At 36.1% G+C, this 10,315-nt stretch overlaps 1 protein-coding gene across 1 annotated transcript in view; it reads left to right on the forward strand.

The window, feature by feature from the left end:
• The window catches only part of LOC120428762 (Ig-like and fibronectin type-III domain-containing protein 1), a 382,047-nt gene that overhangs the window by 345,811 nt on the left and 25,921 nt on the right, over window positions 1-10,315 (forward strand). The gene's annotated exons all lie outside the window — the stretch shown is intronic.

The raw sequence follows: 10,315 nt of genomic DNA on the forward strand, positions 1-10,315 counted from the left end.
CATATGGGACATTTTTGCGAACATGGGCAGTATTCGTGAATAAAATTTTAATGTAACGCCATTAAAGATCAATATAAATAAAAAAATATTTATTAATATTAAAAAAAACTCATCTTTAATTTTTTTTTCAACATACCGTCATTGGGGGTGACATTGGGTCTGGGGGGTGAGATTGGGTCAAAGTGATTTTTTACGGATTTTACCATTTCTCAGGTTCTTCTCAATGAAAATTAATTCTGTTGAAAGGGTTGTGTAGGGAACATCTTAAGATGACTTCGCTGAAAAAATCTCGTAGGGGAACTATACCCTTTTTCAGCCTATTTCAATTATCGGCCTATCAGCACTTTGATCATGAATTACAGCTTTCATAAAGTGGTTTTGACTGTTCCAAAGTAATAAATAGCTCAAATAAAAGTGAGCAAGCAACTCTTCATTGTTGATACATCTGAAAATGTTGATTTAATAGTGGAAAACGGCAAAAGTGATTAGAATTGGTCGAACGGCTTAGAGTGATTAAAATGGGCATATTTCCCCTACCTAGAGCAAATCCTGTTTTTTTTAAAGCTGTCTAAAGTTGAGGTACGTTTTTGGCCAAAAATGACCTCTTTAAAAATCTTTTTTCTAAAATTTTTGTTGGGATTGCTTGAAAACTACCTAAATGTTTGAAAATCTCCACTTCCCTCGAACAAGTGACACTGTTGGATGACTTGTTTATACCATATCGTTGTATTTGAGCATCATTTTAGTTTCATTTGACCCAATGTCACCCCCTCTAAGGGGTGAGATTGGGTCAATTTTGAAACTATTGGCATTTAAGGTAGTGTTCATCAAAATCCACCAAATTTTGGGAAAATGTTAGTAAACTATCTAAGAATAAATCTACGTTGGAAGATGTTCGATGTTATTTAAATTGTTTTTTTGTTATTAAGTAGGGTAGGGTAGTCATCAATGAGACACTTTTGGTTTTTAAACTTCAACGATTTTTGTATTTTTTTCATTAGCATGTTTTAAAGAGCTTTTTGTTGCATTTTCTTTCTTTTAATTTGTTCTAACATTGACCAAAATATGAGATCGATCTGACGTCTACAGCCAGAGTTATTCAACTGTCTCATTGTAGACGCACTAGGCAGGAACAATGAGACAGGTGGGGAACAATAAGACACTCTACGAAAATAAAAAAAAATCCAGTAAAACGTCATGTTTTTGTATTGTTCCATTGCAGGTGACTTGTTTTGAACATTTTCAAGCAATTTTGTTAACATGAAACTTTAGTTAACAAAAGTTATACTAAAAAGTATTTAAATTTTGTAAAATCCATATATTTTTCCAAATAACTTTATATTTTTGGTTAAATGAAGTTCAAACTCAATAAATATGCCAAAAATCACTTCCAATTCATGTTTTGAAAGATTTCCATAGATTTTGAAAAGTTTAATGAAGAAAAATCAAAGTGTCTCATTGTTACCCATGGGCCGAAAAGAGTGGGGAACAATGAGACAGCCCTGGATTCTGGGTATATTCTAAATTTTGGTCAAACCTAATAAAAGGACATTGTAGCCCAACTCATGCCTTATGGAATGTCGAAAGAAATCTGAAGAAATATTATTTTTTGAGTTAATGGCAGCCTATGAGCGAAAATGTAATTTTTGGTCATAATTTACTTTTACACCCCAGAATCGAACATGTATGAATAACTTTGCAAGGGAGCTTCCATAACCAAAGCCACTATTATGGCAGACGTATATCTAGTAGACACACCTTTTCCCCAAATATGAGCCTGATTGGTTGAAACTACGTCTTGTGAGAGCCATTGTATCATTGTTCCCCGTGTCTCATTGATGACTACTCAACCCTAATTACGAGAGGTTTATCGTTTTTTGACCCATAGTTACCCCCACTGACGGTAAATATCTTAGCAACCAAAAGTATGATCAAAATTGTAAAATTATAAAGAATTTCCTGATCTTTCAGCTAGTTATGTTTTCAATTTAAAAAAAGGATAAATCAATTGCCAAATTTAACTTTTTGAAAAATTTATATTTAATAATAAATTAATGCGATCGATTTTATTTATATATGCAGGTATATTTTTGGAGTCAGATTTTCTGAGGATCTTATGTGACCATGAAAGATAGATTGAAAAAGGATAAAAAACTTGCAACAATATTAAAGAAACAAAACTTTCTCATTTTTCTTAACTGTTTATATTTGGAAGATTGGATTAGTCACTAAAATATTCCAACCATTTTTTTTATAAATAAATCAAAAACTTACAAAATATTTTAAACGTAGTATTTTAAAAAGAACTGCTCATATTTGAAAGAATGGCAAAATTCACAAAAACATTACAACAGTCAAGAATAGGTTTTAAAAATAAAATAAAAAATATTTTAAAAATCAACTTTTTCTGGAAGAACTGCTCATATTTGATGGAATGGAAAAGCTCACAAAAATATTACGACAATCAAGAATAGTTTTTTTTTTTTAATAAAATAAAAACTTAATGATATTTTCAGAAGTCGAACCTTTTTTAAAGAACCTTAAAGAATGGAAAAAATTACAAAAACATTACGACAGTCAAGAATAAGCTGTTTAATAAAAATATAAAACTATTTTAGAAGTCAACCTTTTTTTTTTAAAACTGCTTATGTTTGAAAGAATGGAAAAACTCACAAAAATATTGTCAAATGACAATGACAATCAAAAAAAGGTTGTTGCTAGAAATAAAAATAAATTTTCATCATATTTCAGAAGCGAACTTTTTTTTTCAAAGAACCGCTCATGTTTGAAGGAATGGAAAAATTCACAAAAATATTATGACAATGAAGAATAGGTTGTTTTTTATATTTTTTTTTTTTTTGAGAAGTTGCCTTTATTTCAAAGAACTGCACTGCCCATGTTCGCATAAATGTCCCATATGCAAAAACAGCAGAAACCACGAAAAACCATGGGGGGTAGGGGGGGGTCAAAAATTCCCCAAAAAAAGACCACGTGGTTTATGCACGACCCCCAAGCGCAGCCAGTCCGAAGAAAGCATCCGGGAAGAACTTATGGTTAGATTACGCCTCAAGTTCTTTCTTGTCATTATTAATGATTGCAGTACTTTCGAGAACCCCCGAAATGTATTACACTCACTAAAGCGGCCCGGCCTACTGCGTTGCATTAACCGCAAGAGACAGATTCTATGAACGGAACCCACATTTCATGGAATCATCAGGGGAAGAAGAAGTGGGGACATACCGTACCAACCACTTCGAGTTATTTATAGAATATGGTGTGTGGTGTGTGTGTAGAGGAATCGTTGGGAGAGGGATTGTTGTATTATTTAGTAAATGACGTTGTGACATTATTCCACCACTACGGATTAATTCACTCAAGGGGTGTCAACCCCTCGGTGGCCGAATGGCTAGAGCATCTGATTACCAATCCAAAGGTGTGAGTTCGAATCCCACCTGATTCCATGCGTTTTTTGTTCATATTCAAAGTTCAATTATAGTCGAATAATTTCAAGGAGACCGGTCGGGAATCGAACCCGGAACCTTCCGCTTATGAGGCGGGAGCCGTAGCCATTAAGCCACGGGCCGGTCCAGCATTGTGAGCTGCACCAAATGGCGTGCTTAACTCAATATGATCTAAAATGCATGTGTGACAAGTTAGCACGACAGCGACGAAGAGCTGTTTAGAACCATGAACAAAGTGATCAATGGTTCGTTCTTTAAAAAGGACCATGCAATTTGAGCACTTTGTTCGTGGTTCTAAAATTCATGAACACTTGTTCACGATTTGAGGAACTGATTTTTCTCAGCGTACTTTCCAACTGGTCGCAAAACTTTGGCAAATGTCCCTATGTTGTGCCTTGTACCTATTTCCGCCCTAAATTCTGTCTATTTAACAAAATACTCGTGATGTTTTGCTTGAAGATCAAACATACACTCAAAATCAGAAGTACCCTTTAAAAAGGGGTCTACCCTTTATATGTCATCCGGGTAAACTTGAAAAAAAGAGTGGAAATAACCCTCAAAAAGGGTTTTTTTTCTTCCTTGGGATGACAGATAAAGGGCAGATAGAACCCTTTTTGCGGGGTACTTCTGATTTTGAGTGCAGAACAATGCTCATACCACTTGAATCTCGATTTTTTTATTCTCTGTCAGATTTCCTATAGGGACGTGGCGTTACATCGTGCTGCCACCTGGTTTTTTTTAAACGCAAGAGTGTAAAAGTGCTGAGTCATCGTCTAAAAATAGACGGCGTCCTATCTCGCCCAGCAAAATGAAGTCGATAAAGTAGTCGGTTTTGATGAGAAAAAGTGGAAAACGTGGTCTAAAAATAGCGACGCCATCCCCCTATGGGCTCAAATAAGATCCACCATTTCGTATCACAGCTTTACTTAATTTTCAATCAAGATTTTTCTGAACTTTTTGACTAGTTTTTTCTTTGTTTATTCCTTACAGACTTCAGAGCAATTCCAGCTCAAATCAGTAATTTTTATGGTACTTCAATGAAACTTTGTAGACATGTTATCCTAGGCCTTTGTAAGCCCTTTTTGTGTATATGGAGCCAATTGTACTCGATAATGACATTTGAGAAGGGCGTAAGTGTTTTAAATATATTTGAATTTTATTATTTAAAAATTACTGTATCTCGAAGCCGTTACATCGTATCAAAAAGTGGTCAAAGACAAACTTGTAGGAAATTGACGGGCTTTCAGAAAAAATACACTGAAAGAAAAATACACGCAACTTCTATGAGATTTTACATTTTTTTTTGTTTAAAAGATAAATCTGGAGGTGATGTCACGATTTTTTTTTCGTTCAAATTTTTTGAGGAAATAGCCTAAGATGTTTCAAAAAAGGGAACTAAGTCCAAATAAGGGACATTGCTCGTTTCTCAACGAGCTTTTCTATGGCTTGGCTATTTTAGAAATAATAATTGGCTGACAAAATCTTTAAAATAAATCAAAATCAAAACCCAATGTGTGGTAATATAGTAACAAGAATAATAAAAATTATTGTTTTTTTTTATATTTAAAACAGTCATAATAAAATGTTTCACCTATTTTTGTTAGGTTTTACAAAATTGAAATAAGTGAAACATTTCATTTCTTCTCAGTTCAACAAGTTAATATCTGGTTGCACCCATTCATTTCGTGACGCCCCCGGGCAGTGTGAGTGGTGATTATAAATTATTTAGATTAAGATGTAGATCTTCGATTCGAGATATACGCTTCCTTAGCCATAAAGTTTTCCCCAGCTCGACGTCGTGCTGGCGCAATAAAAGTGACCGTGTGGAAAAGTGCACTTTCCCCCCCTCTCTCAGTTACAACTCTCGAGATGATTTTACAACTTTAATGCGTTTTCTGCGATGACAATCTAAGATTGACGGTTTGAGCAACGCAATATTTTCGAGTTAAGTATAGTTATTTGCGGAAAAAGTACACACACTCGCATTTGACGCGAGTGCATTTAAATTGGCCTTTAATCAACTCGCAACAGTCGTTAATTTTGATTGCGCTAGCAATTAAAGAATATTAAATTACAAATCCAAGCTTTCGTCAGCTTGAACACCCTTTTTTTTCGCTGAGCCTCGCTTGTTACACTGAGCTGAAGTTGGTAGAACTTGAAAGCCATTAATTTTACATTCCAGCCGTTTGACAACTTCACAGGTGAGGTACCGGCGTCGTCATCGATATAAATTTTTGTAATGTAGGGGAGAGTGGGGAGACTTGATCCCCTTTTTTTGTATCGCACATAACTCTGTCAATTTCTCACAAAACTATGAACTTTTTGCATGAATTGAAAGCTTAAACATTCAACTATGTTTGGCTGATAAGGGTATTTCATCAGATAAACTCTTCGAATAATGGCAAGCGTTTTAAAAAAATATTTTAAACCGGCATTTTCAAAATGTTAGGGGTAATTTGATCCCCCTTTCAACATTTTGAAGAAATCTTAAGCAAAATGTTTCTTATTCATCCAAACTTTGAATTTTCTATAAGTTACAGTAATTTCACATTAAACCTGTACGTTTGTGTTCAAAATATAACAAGTTTAGCATGCAAAATATTTAAAAACTTCAAATTTTCTTTTTTAGACCAAAATTAAGCATGTTTACAAAAGCTGGTGATTTTTGTTTACAAAACTTTTGAAAAATGGTTCAAACTGCAGTAAGTTATGTACAACTATACTAAAGGAAACTATGAACGAAAACCCAGCCCAATTATTTATTCTTGAGGCTGATTCCAGTGACTGTAAAAATGCAGGGATCAAGTCTCCCTAAACGCACTTTTTTAAAAAATTGATTGTAATAATAGTATGACGATAAATTTAACGTCAAATGCGTAAGGGTTTTGGAGTTGATATGTTTATCAAACAATTTATGGATAAAAAATATTTTTTTGAATAATTTTTGAGTGTTTTCTATACTTATCAAAACAAAGAAAAAAGATCTCTTGGATGTTTTTTGCAGCACTTCTTAGAAAAATGTGTGTAACTCAATCTAAACATTTTTTAATTTTTTTCTTTGTTTTCTACAATGAGTTTTAGTCAATTTCGCACAACTTTCTAGAACAAAGCTAATTGTTTTACCCACATGCTGACGAGATACAGGCTTGGGATCAAGTGTCCCCGGGGATCAAGTCTCCCCACTCTCCCCTAGGTTCTAGCCGTGGTCGTCGAGACCGGTTGCACTAGTTTGCCATCGACAGTCCAGAACGATCTCCAAGATCTCCGCGCAAGAATCTGGCCGAGAAGTTCAAGGATATCGTAAAGAGACCAATCGAATAATTACCTGGCGGCAGATCCCTATCTCGTCCCTGTCGGACTTAATGAAATTTCAACACCCCGTGGAACGAGCTGTTGTTGTTGAGGTTGTTCAACAACTAGCCATTAGCATCCCGTACGCCCCCCGGAGGGGGGACTGATTGGACATGATTGATGGCGCCCCTTTGTTCTTTTTGGCCGATATAGTAGTTGCCAAAATAAGGTTCCCCGCCTAAAATGGTCTCAGCTGGGCAAAATTTCCCATGACAAATCGACTGTCGCGGAGATTTTGCCACAGAGTTCCGCTTCGTCTGGCAAAGTACACCTGAATGTACGTAAACGTTGAAATCAGAGAACTGATTGAAAAACATCGTTTACAAGCTTAGAATTCCACTAAATAAACATATTTTCTCCAGAAGCACCACCATCGTCGTTACAAATTCCAACTTTCTGAAGCCGAGTACGCGTCACTCCACCGGCATAAGCACACTTTATTGTTTCAATTAACCACTTTACCGCAAAGTAGCAGCCCGGCACGGCATCCTTCCAAACAGGGCAAAGTGATTGCTGTCGATTTAAACATGACCGTGGAATTTGAATAATGTGATTACTGCGCTGCTTTTTTGCCCTGCACTCTCGCCCTCCTCAAGAGCACACTCTTACTTCTTCAAGCGACTACTGTTGCCGCTACTCTAGGACCCTCTGGGTACTTGATACACTCTGCTGAGTAGCACGTTCCATACCGTGTCGTGTACTTCTATGTTTTTTCTTTTGCACCTCCACCAGAGACCTGGAGTAGCCTCCGCAGAGAGTGTTTCTCAAGGCAATTTGAGCGACCTGCCCTGCAGCCTCACTTTGCATCCGACCCAAGGATCAAGTTGAAAGTGAATGTGCTGCCTGGTAAGATGGTGTAGACTACGCGGCACGGTTGTAATACGATACTTTACTAGTCGTCCGGAGCACACCCTTTTCCCTGACCTCGCGCCATACTATCTTTTTGCACTCAAATCTGGAAATCTTTGATTTAAAAAAATATATATTGTTGGATATTTCAAAGATATTCTAACTTTGTCTTAGCTTGTAATACATCTTCCGATATGCAATACAACAGAGTCATAACTCTTCATTAACCACATTCCGATGAAAATGATTCTTTAACTTTGACTAGCGTTGTGACCGTGCTACCTTGTCGCACGTCGCTTTTTGGCGTTCCAAGAAAAACGTATTTTAATGTTTGACCTTGAATAAACAAAAATTAGAGCACGCTATGTAAACAATAACAGACACATTTTTCTGGCAGACCATTACGTGCAGTGTTCCAAAGTTTGGTAGAATTTGGTTGCCGGAGTCTCGAGTTATAATCAAAAATGTTTACAGTATTCGGGCAGGTACGTGTGTCAAACGTGTTCTGACTAAAATCACTTTGGTCAGTTTCCGCACTTGCTGCAATTTGCAGGGTGTGTCGAGATAGCACGATCAGATCAAAACTTCTTTCATATGAAGGGTGACAACAATGCATTTTTTTCCGGTTTTTGTTGAATGTCTCAAGATAAAAATCAAATTTTGGGGTTCTGTAAAGGTTGTAAAGCCCTGTTAAACTGCCAAGTTCGCAGTTCAAGACTGCCATTTCTCAAAGATAAATGAAACACAATCGTGAGAAATTAAACCCTTCTCACCAACGCCCATGTCACGTTCTCACAATGAAAAATTAGCTAATTACTTCCTTCGGCATACCGGTTGGCGTCGTGTTCGCCATCCATCTCCGGTTCCAGGTGCCAACGTCACCGACGGAGGCATGAAAAATAGTCCAAAACCCGCTTCGGACGAACCCGGTGGCCATCGGAAAGCCATTAAATCACGCTTTCATCTCCGATGCCGTGGTCTGCCCAAGCGATGATGGGCGCGGAAATATGTTTCCACGTGTTTTGCCACACCCACCCGGTAGATCGGCGGCGGCCAACCAGCTGGTCAACCGGCTAAGACAAATGACCGGGCGGTGTGCTGGGAGTTTCCAGTCGTCGAAAAGTTGAAAGTAGCTGCCGGCTGACCGGGAAACACGGGTAGCTGGAGATTGGAAAAAACTTCGCCAGGAAAAAGTTTTTTCCTCATTTCTGGTAACGATAACACATTGCTACGTTCCTGTTCGGGTCCGCGTTGGAAGAAGTTCAGGAAACACAACTTCTTCTACACATGAAGATAAAGTGCACTAGAGTAAATTTAATTAAATTACCCATTTATCCAGACAGGGGAGATGTGTAACCACACTGCAGTGCTTTTGCTCTACTGCAAAGTGCATGTAAGTGCATTCCCACCCCAGGGCGCCAAACGACGATGACGACGGCACTGACCGGTTGATATCGGGCTGGGCTAAAAATAAAGCCGGATCGAACTGGATGGAAATTGTCGGATTGGAGAGGGGCAAACAGAAAATGGGAGGATGCTGATCAAATAAAAAGATGGAGTGGCGAATGAATCGCAGGATGTTTTCTAATTTGGACAACCAGAGATTGGAATGTCTGTGGTTTGATGTAACTTTAGAGCTCGAGAGTAGCTTTGATTTGGACACAGAAAAAGAAGACTTTTTCTAATTATGTTGGTTATATCAATACCAAGGTTGTTAACGATAAAATTATCGAGGCTCGATAACGATAGTTCTTTCGTTATCGTTGTCGCTATTTCGATATTTCTAATGGACGTACTCAAAATTGTTTACAAAATACCGTATTTTTTTCGAAAATACTCAAATTTTCATTATTTGCAATATAAGTATCAAACGAAGCGAAATTGTGTATGCTTTTTCACTTTATTAGTGTTTTTTTTTGTTTTGTTAAAAACTAAAATTTTCACAAAATACCGTATTTTTCGGAAATACTCAAATTTTCAAAATTTGCAATATGGGTATCGAACAAAGCGAAATTTGGTTTGCTTTTTCACATTAAAAGAGTTTTTTTGAAAATACTAAAATTTTCACATTCTTTTTCGAAAGTACTAAATTTTTCATGATTTGCAATATGGGTATGGGTTTTTTTTGGAAAACACTAAAACTTTCAAAAATTACAGAATTTTTTCGAAAAAAAAACTAAAAACATAATTGTGCATATTTTAAAAACTTATTTTCAAAAAAATACGTTAATTTGTGAAAATTTTAGTATTTAAAAAAAACTGTAATAAATTGAAAAAGCTTTAGAAATTTCGCTTAGCGGCATATTTTGAAAATTTTAGTATTTTCGAAAAAAAATACGGTAATTTTTTAAAATTTTAATATTTTCCAAACAAAAGCCAGTAAATTGAAAAAACATACAAAATTTCAATTCGTTTGATACCCATATTGCAAATTTTGAAAATTTGAGTATTTTCGAAAATAAAAATAGGTTATTTTTGAAAATTTCAGTATTTTATAAAAATTCATTAATAAAGTGAAAAAACCCGATTCAATCCCACCTGGGGTGAGACAGAGCCTTTCTTACTAAAGAATATAACAATGGTAGAACTTTTTTCAATTCATAACATCGACTTTGTTTATTTATAACGTCAGCACAAAAGAAAGTCTCATGATG

Source organism: Culex pipiens, chromosome 2 (genome assembly GCF_016801865.2).
Source record: "Culex pipiens pallens isolate TS chromosome 2, TS_CPP_V2, whole genome shotgun sequence".
Classification (NCBI taxonomy): domain Eukaryota; kingdom Metazoa; phylum Arthropoda; class Insecta; order Diptera; family Culicidae; genus Culex; species Culex pipiens.